Here is a 19029-nt window from a genome sequence, read left to right as displayed (position 1 = left end):
CACTGGCATGAATTTCCGGAACTGCTTAAAACGGAATACTATTCCGTTTTCAGTTTTTCCGGAAAAGGAGCGTCTACATTGACAGGCTGCTTTTCCGGAAAAGCCCTTTTTCCGGAAAAGCATCTGTGGCCAATGTAGACGCGCTTTTCCGGAAAAGAGCCCCGATCGTCATTTTCGCGATCGGGGCTTTTTTCTGGAAAAGACTACTGGGCTGTCTACACTGGCCCTTTTCCGGAACAGTGTTCCGGAATAAGAACTTATGCCCGAGCGGGAGCAGCGTAGCTTTTCCGGAATAGCGGCTGATTTTGTACAGTAGAGCGTCGTTGCTTTTCCGGAAATTCAAGGGCCAGTATAGACAGCTTGCAGCTTATTCCGGAAAAGCGGCTGATTTTCCAGAATAAGTGGCCCAGTATAGACATAGCCATAAAGCATACACAGATGTTCTCTGTGTTTTAATTTGTTTTACTCAGTTGCTCTGTAGCACGTAGCAATCAAATCTGCCTTATCAAGTAGATCTTTTCGTTTTGTTAATAAAATCACCTTTTTAAGGCGATGACTCGACTCTTGTGCCCTGGAAAGAAACAGGAGGTCTGTCTGTGTGCGTGTCTGTGTGCCTCAGACTACGAGGTCAGCTACCAGAGACTGCAGTTTGTTTTCACACTCTCTTGTGGCAAAGGAGCGTGGGGGTGCCCCTCTAGAAGGAGTCCAAGTGCTTCCTTTCTGGGTTCGAGAAGAAAAGGGGGTTTTCTTTTGTTTCACTTGGTGGTGGCAGCTTCCGCCCCCCCAAGGTCAGTGAATCTGTGATTCTGGGGAGTTTTTGTAAGCAGAGCTTACACAAGCAAAGTATTTAAGGTCTGCTGCAGCCCCTCCCCCCCTTCATCTTCTGCACTCGGAGTGCCAGAGTGGAGAACAGCCTTGACACACTATTAGCAGCAGCATTCCAGGGGAATCTAGAGGCCCCAACCTCGATCGAGGCCCTATTTTACCAGCAGCTGTTCATACACTCAGTGAGAAGCAGGCCCTGTCCTAGCGCTCTTACAATGTAAAAGAGACAAGACAGCCAAAGGCGACATGAAAGTATTATCCCTATTTTACAGATGGGGAACAAAGCACAGAGAGGGTAAGTGATTTGACCAAGGTCATGCAGGAAGAGAGTGGCAGAACTAGGGCCTGAATTCAGAGATTTTTAAGGTCAAAAGGGACCACAATGATCATCTAGTCTGACCTCCTGCACCTCACAGACCTAGAACCTCACTCTCCATGCACTCCAGTAACAAACCCCGAATCTCTGTCCAGAGCATTCACCAGGAGACTTTCCTTCCCCTGATTTTCTCTCCCTGTTCAACCCGAAACTGTTTGCGCTTTATAACTTAATTTGTTCCCTCTTGCAACCACCACCAGGTTGGTTTGTGAAGCTAGTAGCTAATATTCACTGACTTTAAAAAAACAACTGGGTTGGTTTTGCAGAACTGCTCATAAAATCCACCGAAATCTCCCCCCTAGAATGCTATATCCTGCTCTGTGTCCCTTCTCGCCTGTCTCTTTAGCCTGAGTAACTGAGGCCAGCCTTCTGGGTTGCAGTGTTGCTATTTCCAGGGTCAGATTCAAGCATAAAGTGGAACCAAAAAGCTGCCCGTTGTCCCTCTCTGCTATTTACCTGTCCACGCTGGGATTTCCGGATGAGTCCAGGACAGTATTCTAAGCACACCAGGGTTGACTGGTGTTTGGGAACCTGTTTGTTGCATCCTGAGGTGTTCTTTATTTCTGCCTGACTGTTGCAGCTCTTACTGTTGCAGCTTCAGACTCATTAAGAGCAAGAGACAGCTTATTCTGTGTCCCCGTCAATGCAGAATTCTCAGCAAACAAATCCACTGAGAACCAGCAGCATTAAAAGGAGGTGGGTTCCACGGATTCTAATCCCCCGCAAGTATGTCACGCCTTTTATAAGCCACGCAGCGCCGTTATGTACACAGCTGAGGACCGTAAAGGATAGGAGCAACGGCAACATCTTTTATTGATTCAGTATTCGAAGCAAATGGTGAACACACAGCATCTTCTGTTCCTCATCGCTTTTAGTGAGCGAAGGATTTGGGTCTGCAATGAAATGCGTGCCCACATGTGGCTGTTGTTGCATGAGTGTAGGGACAGAATTTGCCCAATAGCAGTGTTTATATATAACACAAGCAGTGTGTGTGTGTGTGTGTGTGTGTGTGTGTGTGTGTGTTTTTGCATGAGCACCGGGGTTCCCTGTAAGCTGAGCAGTTGGGTAGCCACCCAGGAGAGATTGAAGTGCCACCCAGCTGATTAGCAGAGCACAGCCACGCCCAGCTTGCAGCATGTGTTTCTATTGTTGGTGCACATATACATACGCAGCGGTGCACAATTTATTACCCACATGGGTGGGAAAAATGAGGGGGAATGCTGGCGTGTGCGTGCAAGTAACTTTTTTAGCAGACTCATCAGCCCCTATAATCTGTCTTAAACTGCCCCCGACCTTCCACTTTCAAATCATCGTGTTGGTCCCACAGAACCGTCATGGAAAAATGCGCCTCACCGTTTGCCCTCTCCGTAGTAAAGCCACCGAGGGCCCCACGTTTCCTGTGGGAGTTTTTCTTCGCAAGGTCAGCCCTCCCACATTCCAAAGGCAGGTGAAAAAACCCTGTGTTTGGAGAGCAGAGAATTGTGCCAGAACAATGACTCATTGTGGAGGTGTCGGGCAGTTCACTAGTGGGTCATTGACCGTTTTCATGTTGCTGTGTCAACCTAAACAAGGCCAGGCAAGCTGCTGCGGTCACGTGGCTTGGTTTTGGAAGCCCTTTGGGATCACTAACTGGAGCTACAGCACAGCCGGCTCACCGCGCTGATTTTGTCTATGGGACTTTATTCACAGCCAAATCCCCAGTCATTGGGGTTCCCGTTAATTTGCCCTAGCACATTTACACCTGGTCAATGCTGTGGTTAGGGAATCCTGACCAATTGCCCCAGGGGAGGAGGACTAAATCTTTAACTGGCTGACAAGAGGCACGATTTTCTCCACGTCCTTAGAGAAACACAACATAGAATCCTAGGGCTGGAAGAGACCTCAGGAGTCATCAAATCCAGCCCCCTGCCCAAGGCAGGACCAATCCCAACTCAATCAACCCAGCCAGGGCTTGGTCAAGTCGAGACTTAAACACCTCTAGGGAGGGAGATTCCACCCCCTCCCTAGGGAACCCATCCCTGTGCTTCCCCACCCTCCTAGGGAAATAGTTTTTCCTAATATCCAACCTAGACCTTCCCCACTGCAACTTGAGCCCATTGCTCCTTATTCTGCCACCACTGAGAACAGCCTCTCTCCATCCTCCTTGGAACCCCCTTCAGGAAGTTGAAGGCTGCTCTCAAATCCCCCCACACTCTTCTCTTCTGAAGACTAAACAAACCTAAATCCATCGGCCTCTCCTCATAGGCCATGTGCTCCAGCCCCCTCATCATTTTGGTTGCCCTCCGCTGGACCCTCTTCAATGCGTCCACATCCTTTCTATAGTGGGGACATCATATATCCCCTATGCTGGACATGGGCTATTTTTCTGGATGTTCTAGCAGCAGCTAGGGTCTGAGGCATCCACCAGACCCTGGGCAAGGTGTGTGTGAGGGGGGTGGCTCCGCACCCCTGGAAGGAAGAGGGCGAGGCTCAGGCAGAAGGGGCAGAGCTGGGGACAGCCAGCCCTCTGCACCACCCCTGAAAGCAGTGCACCTCTTTGCCCGCACTGCCTGGAGCTCCCCTACCTCTCCAGGCAGACTGTACCGCCCCCAGCCCTGAGACCCTCCCGGAACATGTGATGATTTAAAGGACCCCTTTGAGTCTGCAGACTCCTTTGCCCCTCCCCCCATCAGCGGGCCTGAGGAGGGTATTTTACTAGGCTCAACAAGTGCCACGTGTGCTCCGAGAAAGCAGGTGCCAGCGATTAGCAAGGACCCTTTCTCCACACTCCCTGGCCCCTCACACAGCCTCATTCCTGGCAATTCTGAAGGGAGCAGGTAAAGACTCTCACAAGGAAAAGATTCTGGCCCATAAGCGCTGAGCAGAGACCTCAGGACTGAGCAAAGCCCCCGGGGCACGGCTCTCTTGCAGGGTTAAACTAGCGTAACGATGGAGGGTCTGTATCTTGAAATCTCGAAATCGTGACTGGAGGACGAGGCTCAGGGGCTATGAGCGGAGCGGGGGGTGGGGGAGGACCTCGGATGTGCAGATCAGACTAGATCGGTGCTACTCAACCTTTTTTTATAAAGTACCCCTTAAAAAAAAAAAGGAACCCCCATACCTACAGTTTTCAGACACACAAATTTTTTTCTACCATTGCAACACATTTGCTTAAGCAACATAATCATAGCTGGGTGAGCGATGACATTTTGGGGTGCAAAAAGTACAAAAATAATAAAGCGCTGTAAAATGTTGCACAAAAATGCGGTTTTCTCCAAGTTTCAGTTGTGTTGACCCCCCCCCCGATGTCTCTCAAGTACTCTTGAGGGTACGCGTGCCACTGGTTGAGAAACACTGGTCTAGATGATCCTGATGGTCTATGAGTCTTCAGGGGGCTTTGGACCAGCCCCTTAAGCATTATTAGTGTCTAAGTGGCTCAGCTGACAAACGGCACATCCACAGTGCTGACTTGGTCTGTGCTAGGCAGACTTGATGGTACAGTGAAGACAGAAGAGCACAGATAAAGCAAGGCCCAATATTCAAGACCTTTGCTCATGTGGCAGGAATACCGCCGACGGAATAACAGTTATTTAGTGGGAGTGGTGGGAAAAAGGCCTCCTGCCCTGATGAGCTTTCCTTGGGCACAGGGCATGCTGTCGGGAAAGCAAAGCGGCTCCCGCACAGGAGACCTTTCAGGTCAGAACCTCCAAGGCTCTTAACTTTTGGACCTGGGTGGGTGGGACAACCTACTGTCGTCAGTCTCCCTGGACAAACGAGACAGGGGCTGACCAGTCCCCAAACGGTGCTAAAACCAGGCTGCTTCAGCCAACGTCCGGGCGTAAGACTGGCAGCAAGAGCCGTTGTAACGCCGGCAGGCGGAACCAAACCCGGGACCCTCTGGAGCTCAGCGCACGAGCCGCTGCCCAGGAGCTAAGAGCCAGCAGGCTCGCCGCGGATGCTGTGGCATAGAGCAGAGGTTCCCAACTACCGGGCTGCGGACCGGCTGCCGGAGCTCAAGACGGCTGTTCGTGGCGGCTCAGCTCCGGCAGTGACGGTGGCTGATTTTGCCCAGCACTGGGGCTGCGGCAGCAGGAGGAGGTGGAGCAGGAGGCATCTCCCCACCCCAGGTAAGGTGGCAGCCTGGCCAGGACTCCACGCTCCCCCCTGCCTCTACCCATAGGGGTTCCAGATGCACTTGGGGAGGGAGGGGGTGCGAAGGAGGAGAGAGCGTGTAACAGCCACGCTCCCTAGAGGAGGCAGCCTGGTTCTGGGGAGCAAGGCTATGCAGAAAGGTAACATTTAATTTGCATATATTCATAGCCATTATTTACATAATGAATATGCAAATACAATGTTCCTGGTCTGCCAAACGTTTGTGAATGGGTTCGCCGGTCTGCGATTTAAAAAAGGTTGGGAACCACTGGTGTAGAGCAACAAGGAGTCCTGTAGCACCTTATGGACTAACAGATTTATTGGAGCATAAGCGTTCGTGGGCAAAGACCCGCTTCGTCAGATGCGTGGTGTAGAGCAAACTCTCTAAGTGCCACCACATGGGACGGCGAACCCGCCCCAGGCGGTGTGTGGGTGACACTGGCAGTCCGGCTCTCTTGGAAACAATTGTTACACGGTGCCTGGATCTCTTTGGTCTGTGTTGTATAGCACCCAGCCAGCACAACGGCCACGAGCCACGACTGGGGCAATAGGCGCTATCACAACGGAGACGTGGAAGCAGAGAGAGGGGTGGTTTTGAACATGACCATTAAAGTAAGTCAGTGAAGTCCAGTTCTTCTGTGTTTTCTACATTCAGCCTGTCATGGCACCTGCCCTCCCAGGTAGCCCTCACTGCCTCATGGTGGATGCTACCAAAACGGGGGACAACTGGTCTGCTGGTGCCGCTCTGTTGATGGGATTACCATCCCTTCCATCCGTGAAGGACCTCGCTCTGGAGGTTTACGGCGTTGTCTTTCCTAGAACGTTTGTGCTTTTGTAACCACTACCAGGCGGATTTGAACCTGGGACTTCTGAAACTTAGTACAGGAGCCTCTACTCTCTATGCTAAAAGCCAGCCAGCTTCCAGCCCATCCTGTAGAGGTGTCTTGATCTTAGCTGTTGCTGTGGTCTAGGTGCCACTGCATGGGACAGTGAACCACACGTGGGCTACATCTCTACTTCAGCCTTCTTCCGCAAAAGCTTATGCAAATGAAGCGCGGAGCAGAATATCGCCGCACTTCATTTGCATAATTAAATAGAAGCCATTTTTGCGCAAGAGGCTTTTGCGCAAAAGGGAGCTGTGTGGACTGAAAAAGTGAGGAAGAACGGCTCTTGCGCAAGAGGCGTTTTTTGCGCAAAAGCCTCTTGTGCCAAAACTGCTGCTAATTAATTATGCAAATGAACTGCAGTGATATTCTACTCCGCACTTCATTTGCATAAGTTTTTGCAGAAGAAGGCTTCAGTATAGACACAGCCGAGGTGTGTGGGTTACACTATTTCTTCTGCTTCGAATAGGAGGAGACACGAGATGCAAAGAGCGTTTCACCAGTGTTACCTATTCATCCCCTATGGACAAGTTCCCTCCCAAAACGCTGCATCCGTCTGAGCAGCCATCCACTTTCCATCCCCGAGCAAGTGGCCATGTGCTGCTGGAAACGCCGGCCTTGGGATGAGGAACTGGTGTTTATTTTATGGTCAGTGGATTGCACAGAACTTCCAGGCATGCTAAAAATACACAGCAACTTCCATAAACAATAAAAGTCTGCGGCCGCTTCCTGCCTGTCTGCCACAACAGGCAGGTGGAGTACGCAGACTTTCGGGAACAGAGCCCGACCTCCCTGACCTTGGCTGTAAATCCAGAGGAACCCCACTGAAGTCAGTGGAGTTACGTTAACGTAAGCAAGGGCTGAATTTCGCACGAGCCAAAGAAGCGACTGTGGACACGGTTTGTAGTGCCACTTCCAAGCTAACGCAGAGCTGGGAAGCATGAGGCTTCTTGGTCTCTATCGAAAAAGGGCAAACTGCTCTGTTCGCTCCCCCTTCGTGGGGCTAACGCGCGCTTCAGAACTGGCCCTGACACGCAGTCGCACGAGAGCTGTGGGTTTTCGTGAGGCGCCGTCACACCCTTACACGCGCCCATCCAGAGAGGTGTTTCTCTGGGGCCTCGTTGGGCAGAGCATCGATCTTACGAGGCCGGGCGCAGGCCGTGTGACTGAACCAGCAGGAAATCGCTGTGGTTTGGAAGCAGCAAGGGAGAATTTATGTCCCCGCTTCGAGCGCCCATAAAACAACATAAAGCCATTAGCGCTGGCGTGGGGAATCTCAGGCCTGTGGGCTGGATGCAGCCTCCCAGCTTGCCTGGAGCCAGCCCCCCAGGCTCACGGCTCCCCCCCAGCCCTGGGGAGCCATGCGCTGGTGCTCCAGTCCCCCGTCTGTCCCCCTATAGGGCTGGAGCACATAAAATCTACAGAGCCCCCAAAAGGCTGTGGTGTGTGAGGGAGATGTGGGGAGCGTCTTCCTCCTCAGTCGGGGGCTGCCTCAGTGCGGGTTTTGTTTTTTATTTCGCTTCTCACTTGTGTGCGGCCCTCGACTGATTTTCCTGTGGGTCAGCGGCCCTCGACTCCTGTGAGAGCTGCTTGGCTCCTGGGTCTTGGCTAGTGGAATCGTCAGACTGGACGGGCCCTCGAGAGGCCAGGCCTCTGCCCCCATGACAGGCCCAAGCGCCATCTAGTCTAAGGAAGCTTGCCCCATAGCTAGTAGGTAGCCTGGGAGCAGGCTACGTTCTGGCCTAGCGGTTCCAGTCTGTTCGCGGGGCTCTGCATGGGAGCACGTTGCCAGGGCTGCTGTTTTCCCCATGGCCCCTCCAGCCGCAGCTAGTCGCGAGGACGCCTGGGCCACGCGCCCCCCTGGCGCTGCAGGCAGGGGCTGAGCGCCGTTTGGCACGGAGATGCAATGAAGCAGCTGTTGGATGTTAATTCGCGGTGAATGGCTTATGAGGCTCTATTAGCTGGGATTGAACGGCTAAGTACCAGGAGCCACCTCCAGACTGTTCCAGATTAGACCTCCGTAAAGAGATGGCAACAAGCCAGTTGTGTTTAATTCGCAGCCACGCAGTGCTCGGAGAGGCAACCTAGCAGACGGAGCCTGCCGCTCTGGGAACGCGCCGCCGGCGTGGCCGCGGTACGGACGGTGCGGCAACATTCAGCCCTGCCAAGCACCTGGGGCGCCGCCGGAAGGGCATCATGGTCTAGTCCCAAAGCCCGTTCAGTCTTTCTGCCAGTTTCAGAGGCCTTTGGCTCGGGCCCATCAACCCGGCTCATGCCTGCCCAGCGGCCTGCGTGCATGGGGCCAGTTTCAGGATCAGGCCTTTGGGTGGAAAGAGACTCACTCCCGTGCAGAACTCCCATGAGCCTCTTGGGCCCTGCATGAGGCGTGAGGGGGCATACGCCTTGGTAGAACCCCTCGGGCCTGGGCCGAATTGTCACCCGCACTGGAGCTAGCAGCAAATCTCCACTCAGGGCAGGAGCACTCATAAGAATCCTAGAATCATAGAATACTAGGACTGGAAGGGACCTCGAGAGGTCATCGAGTCCAGTCCCCTGCCCCCATGGCAGGACCAAGCACCGTCTAAACCATCCCTGATAGACATTTATCTAACCTGCTCTTAAATATCTCCAGAGATGGGGATTCCACAACCTCCCTGGGCAATTTATTCCAGTGTTTAACCACCCTGACAGTGAGGAACTTTTTCCTAATGTCCAACCTAAACCTCCCATTGCTTCTTGTTCTATCCTCAGAGGCCAAGATGAACAAGTTTTCTCCCTCCTCCTTATGACACCCTTTTAGATACCAGAATGGCCACACTGGGTCAGACCAATGGTCCATCCAGCCCAGTATCCTGTCTGCCCACACTGGCCAATACCAGATGCCCCGGAGAGAGGGAACACAACAGGGAACCCTCCTGAGAAAAGCTCATGTCTACTTGTTCCGTTCAGTCTCATAAGAAGGCTCGTCTGTGTCTTTCCATGGTACCTTCCCATCTAGGTTTGGTTTTTGTTAGGCGCCGACTTTTGTTTTTGCTGGTGGGTGCTTTGGAAGAGGTGTGTTTTGGGGAGGGGAGGGAGCTCTGCCTGGTTTAGTTTTTTTGGGGGGGAGGTTATTTTATATACTACGTTTATATGCTAGTTATTGAATGTGTCTCTTTGGTATCTTAGCAGGTGGGGGGCTTTGGAGAAAGAGGCAGAATGGGGACAGGGCTTTGGGCCAGAGCAGGGGCCTTGGGGGGGGGAGACCAAATGGAAATGGGGTCCCAGGATGAAGCGAGAGGGCAGTGGTCACTTATAAGAACATAAGAACATAAGAACGGCCGTACTGGGTCAGACCAAAGGTCCATCTAGCCCAGTATCCTGTCTGCCGACAGTGGCCAGCACCAGGTGCCCCGGAGAGGGTGGACCGAAAACAATGATCAAGCGATTTGTCTCCTGCCATCCTTCTCCAGCCTCTGACAGACAGAGGCCAAGGACACCATATCTATCCCCTGGCTAATAGCCTTTTATGGACCTAACCTCCATGAATTTATCTAGCTTCTCTTTAAACTCTGTTATAGTCCTAGCCTTCACAGCCTCCTCTGGCAAGGAGTTCCGCAGGTTGACTACACGCTGTGTGAAGAAGAACTTTCTTTTATTAGTTTTAAACCTGCTACCCATTAATTTCATTTGGTGTCCTCTAGTTCTTCTATTATGGGAACTAATAAATAACTTTTCTTTATCGGCCCTCTCCACACCACTCATGATTTTATAGACCTCTATCATATCCCCCCTCAGTCTCCTCTTTTCTAAACTGAAAAGTCCCAGTCGCTTTAATCTCTCCTCATATGGGACCCGTTCCAAACCCCTAATCATTTTAGTTGCCCTTTTCTGAACCCTTTCCAAGGCCAAAATATCTTTTTTGAGGTGAAGAGACCACATCTGTACACTTCCTCCTCTTCTAGAAAGCTTCTGGCAGTTTTGCCCAGCCTCCCCAAAACATAAGAGCCACTGGCTGTCTATGACCGTGGCTCATGGGTGCTACACACCCCTATTTTTTTGGTGGGTGTTTGAGCCCCGGAGCACCCTGGTGTTGGTCCCTATGCAACAACCGGTATCACTCTTCTATAGAGCAATGTGTAGGAACTAATTACTAAGAACCGATTTGCTGATGTTTAATATTTCATATAACAACATAAGAACGGCCACACCAGGTCAGACCAAAGGTCCATCCAGCCCAGCATCCTGTCTGCCCACAGTGGCCAATGCCAGGTGCCCCAGAGGGAGTGAACAACAGGGATCCCTCTCCTGTTGTCCACTTCCAGACAAACAGAAGCTAGGGACACTGTTCCTCCCCATCCTGGTTAATCGTCACTGATGGACCTAACCTCCATACATTTATCCAGCTCTTTTTTGAACCCTGTTAAAGTCCTGGACTTCACATCTATTCTATTCTATTAACTCTAAATTACGTGAGTAATTCAATGCACTTGAAGTATTGCACCACTGCGGACCATTAGAGATTGGTTTGCTTAATAAGACAGCTGGCGAGCCAAGTTTCTCGGCTTGCTGGCTTCATTGCTAATCTTGGGGGAGATTTAAATTTAATTTACGACTTTTAGTGGCCAGCAAGTTAAGTGTCTCCACCAGCTGTCTCTTTTGTTAAAAAGCTAACTGACTTGAGGTTCCTAATTTAGGGTTACCACACCTCAGGTATAAAAAACCCAGAACCTAAACCCCCCCCCCCCCCCCCCAGGACATCAGGCGTGATCCTGAGCCCATGAAACTGGCAACGTGTACAGAGCAATCTTGCAGATTTCTCACGACCTCCCCTCCAAAGAGGTATGAACAGGGGAAAACTTGGATAATGGGCAACTCTATTCTAACTCAAATCCTTCCCTCCCTCCACAGATTAAACAACATCTCCTTGGCCTATTTTAGGCACAAAGTGAATAAAAGCCACATAACCTCAGTCTCTGAGTTATGCAAAGGAAAATCTGCATTTACACTGCAAACCCCCCCCCCCCCCCAAACATTTGTTTGTGCTAATGAAGGAGCCTGATTTCCAACTGTTTGAGTCGCACATGCCAATCTGAAGAAGTGGGTTGTGCCCACGAAAGCTCATGATACCGTCTACATTTTTTTTGTTAGTCTCTAAGGTGCTGCAAGACTGTTTGTTATTTTTTAGGTTTATGCAAATAGCTGTGTGGGCATGCAAACTGGGTAACTGCACATGCCATTATTCTGCCCATGCAAATTTAGTGGCTGGTTTGAAGCCGGTTGACGAGGTGGATCTTAGGATCCAGCTGTGACTGGGATTTGTGTCAAGTCATTAACTAATCCAGAGCTGCTTCTAACTTAGAGCTACACACACCGCGCAGGGCACACCGGAGAAATGCCCTCCAAGCTTCTAATACCAGCAGAGCTCCAGGATTTTTAACCTGGCAGAAAAAAAATTCTCTCTAATTAAATTCCTACCTTATCTTGGGTTTTCCCAGAAGCTATATCCCTGCTCTCCTCCCACCATGTATCCTGCATGGTAGCAGAATAATGCTGCAAACCCTCCCCAGAGAAGGAAGCAATTGGTGGGGGCAAATCTCTTTCCCTGTCTCTGTTTTCACTCTTGGTTTGCTGATTGTTACTCCAGGATCAGCATATCCGCCTTTAGACACAGCCCTATCATCACAGGTGGAGTGGCTCTGTCACAAGGAGGTGCTGAAGAGCAAGAAAGGGCTGCTACTTTTCAGGCCACGTGTGTTCACCTTTCACGGCACTTCCTTGCCACAAGGCAAATGGGATGCCAGAAATCAAGCCCCAAACACGCGTTCCCTGTAAGCCGAGTGCTTGGGCAGCCACCCAGAAAGGACTCAAATGCTGCCCAGCTGATTAACAGAGCACCCACAGACGGTAGCATGTGTGCCTATGGTGGTGCACATCTGCCCATGCCTCAGTGCACGTAACAACATTTATTCTGCACATGGATGTTAAAAATTAGAGGGACCATTGCTGGTGACCCTTCCCTAAGAGTGCTGAACCCACCACTCTCACCAGGGCTGGGTCTATATCAGAAAGCGAGGGAGACCCATCTCTACCTCCCAGGGAGTATGCAACCCTCCCCCCCCCCCCCCCCCACAATGCAGTTAAGCCGACGGAAATCCTGGTGCAGACAGCATTAGCTCAATGGAAGCATCTTTCCCTCGACCGAGCTACTGCCTCTTGGGGACACGTCCCCATCCTCCCTGCTGGGAGAGACTCGTTGCTCTGTCCCTCCCCAGCCAGGCAGCTCTATGCCTGAGCCCCTGACTGGGCAGAGTAAAGAGACCCCTGGTCATGCCCCCTCACACTGGCTTGTGACCCACTCCGGCCGACACCGCTACTTCAGCAGCAGTGGGGGCTGGAGCCCTGGGCCCTTTTCAGTTGCCAGGCCTTTTTGCCCCTTCCCCGCTGGGCTGGCCCCACCCTGCCCTCCTAGCAGGGTGTGTGTGTGGGGCGGGGTATCACTACAGTCATGGCTCTGCATTGCTCAGAGACTGGTACAAACTACCTACCATGGGGACCCTGTCAGGGTTGGGCCCTCAGCCGCCCTGCCGAGCCGGCGTTCATGTCCCTCAGCCCCCCGGCTGCCTCCCCAGCCCTACACATACCTAGTCCGCAGTGCCCCAGAACCGGCCCCTGGTCTGCTAGAGGCCCCCCCTCACCTTCTGAGCCGTGCTGTCCTGTCCCTCCGGCTTATAACCTGGGCCTGGCAAGCCCCACCCGGTGCTCTAACCCCCACCAGGAAGAGGGAAAGGTTTCCAACTCAGCCTGCCGCCACCCCCGGGATCAGGGTGCTGCTGTGAGCAGGCCCTGCCAAAGGGTTCGCGGGGCCCCAAGGCAGGAGGCTGGGAGCGGGGCCCCAGCCTGGCCGGTGAATACTCAGCAGCGCAGGGCCCCGAAAGCAGAGGGCTCAAGGCATCTGCCTTGCTTATCGTTCCCTAGGGCCGGGCCTGGCGGCGAGTGCTCTATCGCCAGCTTAAGGAAACAGCTCCTTCCTTGCGGAGGCAGCAGGCTTTTAAGCCCGTGCCTGCTGGGAGACAGGGCCTCTCCTCTGAGCCTGCTCAGGGGGAAGCCAAGGACAAAGCGAAACCCATTTCCATGTCACGTCCACCCCTAGATCGGTGGTGGGCAGCCTGCGGCCCGTCAGGGTTCTGCATGTGGCCCGCGAGACGTCGGTTTTTTCCTACCAGGGTTACAAAAGCGACAGGTGCATAAAGCCGGAGCATGGGAAGGGAGGGGAGTCCTGGTTTCAACCATCTGGCAAGCCCACGGACATGGTGCGGGGCCACTCACCAGCCTAGGTTGCTCCCCAGCCGTACACGGAATTGAGAATCCAGCGCGCCTTTGTCAGGCACGTACTCCATGCTAACCATACACACGGTGGTCCAGTAGTAGGTAGGGGCTCCAACGAGGATCACCTCCCTTTGTGCACGGCGCTGTACAAACGCGCAGTGAGAAAGCCAGTGTCTCAAGGACCGTACTGCCCGTGGCCTCAACGCTGTAACTGGATCTGCACCCCTGGCGTTAGGAAACCCAGCTCCTCTTAATACTCCCTCGATACTGAACTGTTCCAGAAGACTTTGCCGGGAGAGCCAGCAAGGCGCCGCAGTCTCAGGATTGCTTGCGCTAGCCACGGTCCTTGCCTTCCGTTTCTGTAGGCCCCCAGGTTCCCGGCAGGCAGACGGCATCAACGTAGCAGGCGGATGCCTCCACCGCAAAGTCAGCCTGTCTTCTTGGAAGTGCCAGTGGCTCGTGGCAGGATGCCACAGGAGAGCCGTGTGGTAGAAAGGAAGGTAACGGAATATGGCGCCAGACATGCCCACTCAGCATAGAACACGCCGGGGAGGGTGTGTGAACGCACCCCCATCCAGATGCACACCCTACTCTCTATCCCCATCCATGAACACGGTGCAAAATGCAGGGGAAAACACGGTCTGGGGGTTGGCCACGTGGGAGCTCCCTGCACACCCCGCTTTGGAGATCTGGCTGACCTCCTGGCCACTGCTCTGGGAGGGGTCGAGGGAAGCCATGGGAAGGCTGGGAGCAGTGGATTCTAGCCCTCCGTCCCCAGGGCAGGCCAGCCTGGCTGTTTGGGCTGTGGGTTGGGGCCAATTCTAGGTGTGGTGATCTCCAGGGGAAACCAGCCCACTCGTCGGCTGTGTGTGTGGCGAAGGGCGCGTTTACGCCGCACCGGAACTCGAAACAAGCTACACCGTTTGCGCAAGGCAAATGGCGTCTCTTATTTCCATGCTATTTCGAAATCGCTCATTTCGTCATTTGGCGCTGTCTATGCAGCGCCACACTTCGAAATAAAACGCTTTTCTGAAACATCCCTCATTCCTTGTGAAATGAGGTTTACAGGGAGGTCGGAATAGCGAAATAAGGGGCTTGCTGCGAAAATGCGAGAGAGCTATTTCGGGAGACTCCGGTGTCCCGCAATAGCATCGCGGTGTAGACATAGCTGAAGTGGGGACTGGATCCACTCTGTTCACTTTGCTATGTTGCATGTGATTTCTACTGTGGTGACCATGCGTGCCTCAGTTTCCCTGGGCACTGCACCACTATCTAGATAGGGGTGGGAACTGCGGGTGTGATTCACTGAGGGAGGCTGCCCCGGCCCCACGTGTACACAATGGCCCAGGCTCATGGTGAGGGTGTGACCAGGTGACACCTTTTGCCCCAGAAGCTGGACAAAGGCCGGAGGTGAGGTTGGCTGCAGGTGGAGAGGGGGTGGGAGTGAGTCTTAACTGACTTGGGATACAGGGAGGGGGCCCTGAGCCCTGGCTTGGGGCCCCCCTCACCCCAAGACGGATGGTACTGGCTGCTTCTGGTTCCTGTGCTACCAAGTCTGTTCTACGCCATGTCCTGGTTGCCTAATAAGCCTTCTGTTCCACCTGCCGGCTGTGAGTCACCTCTGTGGATAGGGCTGCAGGGCCCGGTGGCTCTCCACCCCTCAGTGACCATGTGAGGTCCAAAGGCTTGCAGGAAAGGGACGTTCAATCAGGCCACACGCCGACATCTGCTGCAGGGACGTTACAAGGTGGGAACATGGAACCAGGTAACCTGTGCCGCTCTGTCCCTGCCACCCCGACTTCCCTCTGCATGGGGAGCTGCTGCCGGAGGGGAGAGGGCAATGGCCGGAGGAACGCAGGAGGGAGAGAGCGCTCCCCTCCTCTCGCTGGCTCCCCCCAGCTGCGGTTTACAAAGGGCACCAACGCCCCGTGGAAAAGCCTCCGGGGTCGGCTCCCCACCAGCGAGCGCCAGCTCCGGCGGAAGGCATTGGCAACGCGCCCATCCACGGGGCAGAGGCCCCGGAAAAGTGGGAGGGCCCGGCTGGGAATGGCTCCCCCACAGAGTGATGGCGTCACGGAAGAATCAGGAAGCCCGGCGAGGCTCCAAAGGCAAAGGGAGCGTCCTGCCTCTTCCCAGGGCCTGCGGGCGGGAGCCGCTCTGGGAACCGCGGTGCTGCTCATCGGGCTCTTGTATAATTAAAGCCTGGCAGGAGGGAGGGGGAGCCTCTCGGTGAATCACTCTGCCCGAGGCGAGCTGGAGGGGCTGGCGTGTGGGTGAGCTGCGGGGGGGGGGGGAGGGCGAAGCACCCGCCTGAGTCATGCTCCCACTTCAATCAAGCTTTAAAAAACCAACGAGTGGTCCTGTCGCACCTTAGAGACTAACACGGAATCCTAGAACCCCAGGGCTGGAAGAGACCTCAGGAGTCATCGAGTCCAGCCCCCTGCCCAAGGCAGAACCCACCCAACTCAATCACCCAGCCAGGGCTTGGTCAAGCCGAGACTTAAACACCTCTAGATACCATCACCTCCCTAGGGAACCCATCCCCGTGCTTCCCCACCCTCCTGGTGAAATAGTTTTTCCTACTATCCAACCTAGACTTCCCCCACTGCAACTTGAGACCTTTGCTCCTTGTTCTGCCCCCTGTCACTACTGAGAACAGCCTCTCTCCATCCTCTTTGGAACCCCCTTCAGGAAGTTGAAGGCTGCTCTCAAATCCCCCCTCACTCTTCTCTTCTGAAGACTAAACAAACCTAAATCCATCGGCCTCTCCTCATAGATCATGTGCTCCAGCCCCCTCATCATTTTGGTCGCCCTCCGCTGGACCCTCTCCAATACGTCCACGTCCTTTCTATAATGGGGGGCCCAGAACTGGACACAATACTCCAGATGTGACCTCACCAGAGCCGAATAAAGGGGAATAATCACTTCTCTGGATCTGCTGGAAATGCTTCTCCTAATGCACCCTAATATGCCATTAGCCTTCTTGGATACAAGGGCGCCCTGTTGACTCCTATTCAGCTTCTCATCCATTGTAATCCCCAGGTCCTTTTGTGCAGAACAGCTACTTAGCCAGTCGGTCTCCAGCCTGTAACAATGCTTGGGATTTTTCCATCCCAAGTGCAGGACTCTACACTTGTCCTTGTTGAACCTCATCAGATTTCTTTTGGCCCAATCCTCTGATCTCTCTAGGTCACTCTGGACCCTATCCCTGCCCTCCAACGTATCTACCTCTCCCCGTAGCTTAGTGTCATCCGCAAACTTGCTGAGGGTGCAATCCATCCCCTCATCCAGGTCATTAATAAAGATATATACACGCACGTAAGAACGGCCAGACTGGGTCAGACCAAAGGTCCATCCAGCCCAGTGTCCTGTCTGCCGACAGTGGCCAATGTCAGGTGCTCCAGAGGGAGGGATCACAATAGGGAATCCCTCCCGTCATCCATTTCTAGGCAAACAGAGGGGACATCATTCCTACCCATCCTGGCTCATAGCCATTGATGGACCTAACCTCCATGAACTTAATCTAGCTCTTTCTTGAATATGGCGCATCTGAGTAGCTTGGTCAAGATAACACTGAAGATCTGCTATAGACACCACACTTGTCCTCAGCCTCCATCCCCCCAGCCACACACCACACAGGAACCCTCCGAGGAGAAGACAACGCTCCCAACAACTGGATGAAAGTAGCCTGCAGAGCTGACAACCTCCCACGAGGCTGTATTGCGAGACCCTGGCTCACACTGTCCCTGCACATGTGATCCCACGCAAGCCAACAGGACCATCTGCTGGTTAACGTGCCGCGCAGACTTGAGGAAGGACGTGGGAGGATGGCCCGCCCACAACTGTGATCGGAGAACAAGTGAAATCCAGGAGAATTTTACCCTGGACTTCCGGCCGACCCCCTGGTAAATCTTATCACCGTGGGGGAAGTGCTGGACCCACTACAGTCAACACCGAAACTCCCACTGGTTTGTGAGTGGCCAGCTTGAAATAAGAACGATTCATTTTTGTATTAATCAAACTGAAATCAAAAGTACTCTGCTAAGCTCACGCCGCTTCCTCCCTGGGGAAGCAAGCACCCCGTCCTTATCATCCAGCCAACTGAATGCAGACCCTTAAGCCTTTTAGGTCTTGATTGTTCTAGGGGCCCATCTTCACAGAGGTATAGTCCTGAATAGTTCTGCTGCAATTGATCAGCTTTTGCTTCACAAACCAACATGGCTGGCTATCGATTGGAAGTATAATGGGGTTAAACAGTATGAACCAGTGTTCCCTGTAAGCTGAGCGCTTGGGCAGCCACCCAGGAGAAATCAAATGCCACCCAGCTGGTTAGCAGAGCGCCTACAGCTGGTAGCATGTGTTCTATTGGTGGTGCACATCAGCACATGCCTTGGTGCATGTAACAAAATTTGTTCCACACATGGCTGGAAAAAATAGAAGGAAGAATTGGTGTGAGGTGAGCTAACTAAGCACCATTTCTTCAGTTTTCTTCTTCCTTCCGTACACAAAGCCTGAGTCGTAATTAGGGAGGCCAGCTCTGACAAAGCGTGCCCATTTAATAGGTTAGATGCAATTAGCTTTCCTATTGCTTTTGCAGAGCTCTGTTCTGCATTATAAATAAATACACCAAGGATTTGCTGTCAGAGAGCACAGAGGAGCATACCAGGAAATCCCAGGAAGGCATCTGTCTATATTGGAAGTTAATCTGATGTTGACTGAAATGCTCTCCATGAGGGATCGAGTTAATTACGTCTGGAAAAGGCTTGAAAAAGCTGTCACATGCGTGACTTGGGGGCCAAGCGAGCTATGCCCCACACAACAGCATCATCCTCAGAATGTTACCGTCTGGGCCTCGTTTTCCCGCTACGTGGCTTGGGCAACGGAGCCTTCTTAGAGGCACGACCAGGAAACGTTTGGACCGTTGCCAATGTGCTTAGAAAGAAATGTGAAGCAAAAGGCCTTTAGGGCTCCGCCGTGAAAATCGTTTCTTACTGTGGGCCAGATGTGGTAGAAAACGCCTGGTACAAACAAGCGCTTCTTGACAACATTTGGCAGACGAACTCTAGGTAAGGAAACTTGGAGAAGGATCAAATCAATTAAAAAAAAAATACCTGCAACCTCGAATCTGGGTCCGTTAGTTGGGCTAGTTTGACTTGCAGGCCGTTAGGTCAGCTCCATATGGAAAGGTCCTAGGGAAATCAATACAGAATGATGGCATATTAAAACCAGCCTTTAGAACCGGGTAGGAGAGCCGTCTTTCCTATTCAGTTCCACAGGCTTGTGTGACGCGTTTCCAGTCTCCCTCCCACAGCTACTTTTGCTAACTCCCCAGACCAAGCGAGCCCTACAAGGTCCAGCCTATCTCTCTCTCTATTTTAGAGGGCGTCTGTCTGTCTGTGTGTCTGTCTGCGAGTCCGTTTGTTGAAGAACTTCTAAATGATAAGAGTGGTGGGCAGCTTCCTCGTCTCCTAACGTAAAGCAAGGCCAGGGTTTGGTTGTGCCGGG

At 52.9% G+C, this 19029-nt stretch overlaps 1 protein-coding gene across 4 annotated transcripts in view; it reads right to left on the bottom strand.

Moving 5' to 3' along the window:
* Positions 1-19029, bottom strand: part of FRMD6 (FERM domain containing 6) — a 204091-nt gene that overhangs the window by 83260 nt on the left and 101802 nt on the right. For all 4 annotated transcript variants that reach the window (XM_075926189.1, XM_075926190.1, XM_075926188.1 and 1 more), the window contains one exon: positions 18636-18713. The gene's annotated coding sequence lies outside the window, so the exon portion shown is untranslated. The remainder of the gene's footprint in view (positions 1-18635; positions 18714-19029) is intronic.

This window comes from Pelodiscus sinensis, chromosome 4 (genome assembly GCF_049634645.1).
Source record: "Pelodiscus sinensis isolate JC-2024 chromosome 4, ASM4963464v1, whole genome shotgun sequence".
Taxonomy (NCBI): Eukaryota; Metazoa; Chordata; order Testudines; family Trionychidae; genus Pelodiscus; species Pelodiscus sinensis.
Note: the sequence above shows the minus strand (reverse complement) of the source record. Positions and strands in the feature narration are given on the sequence as shown.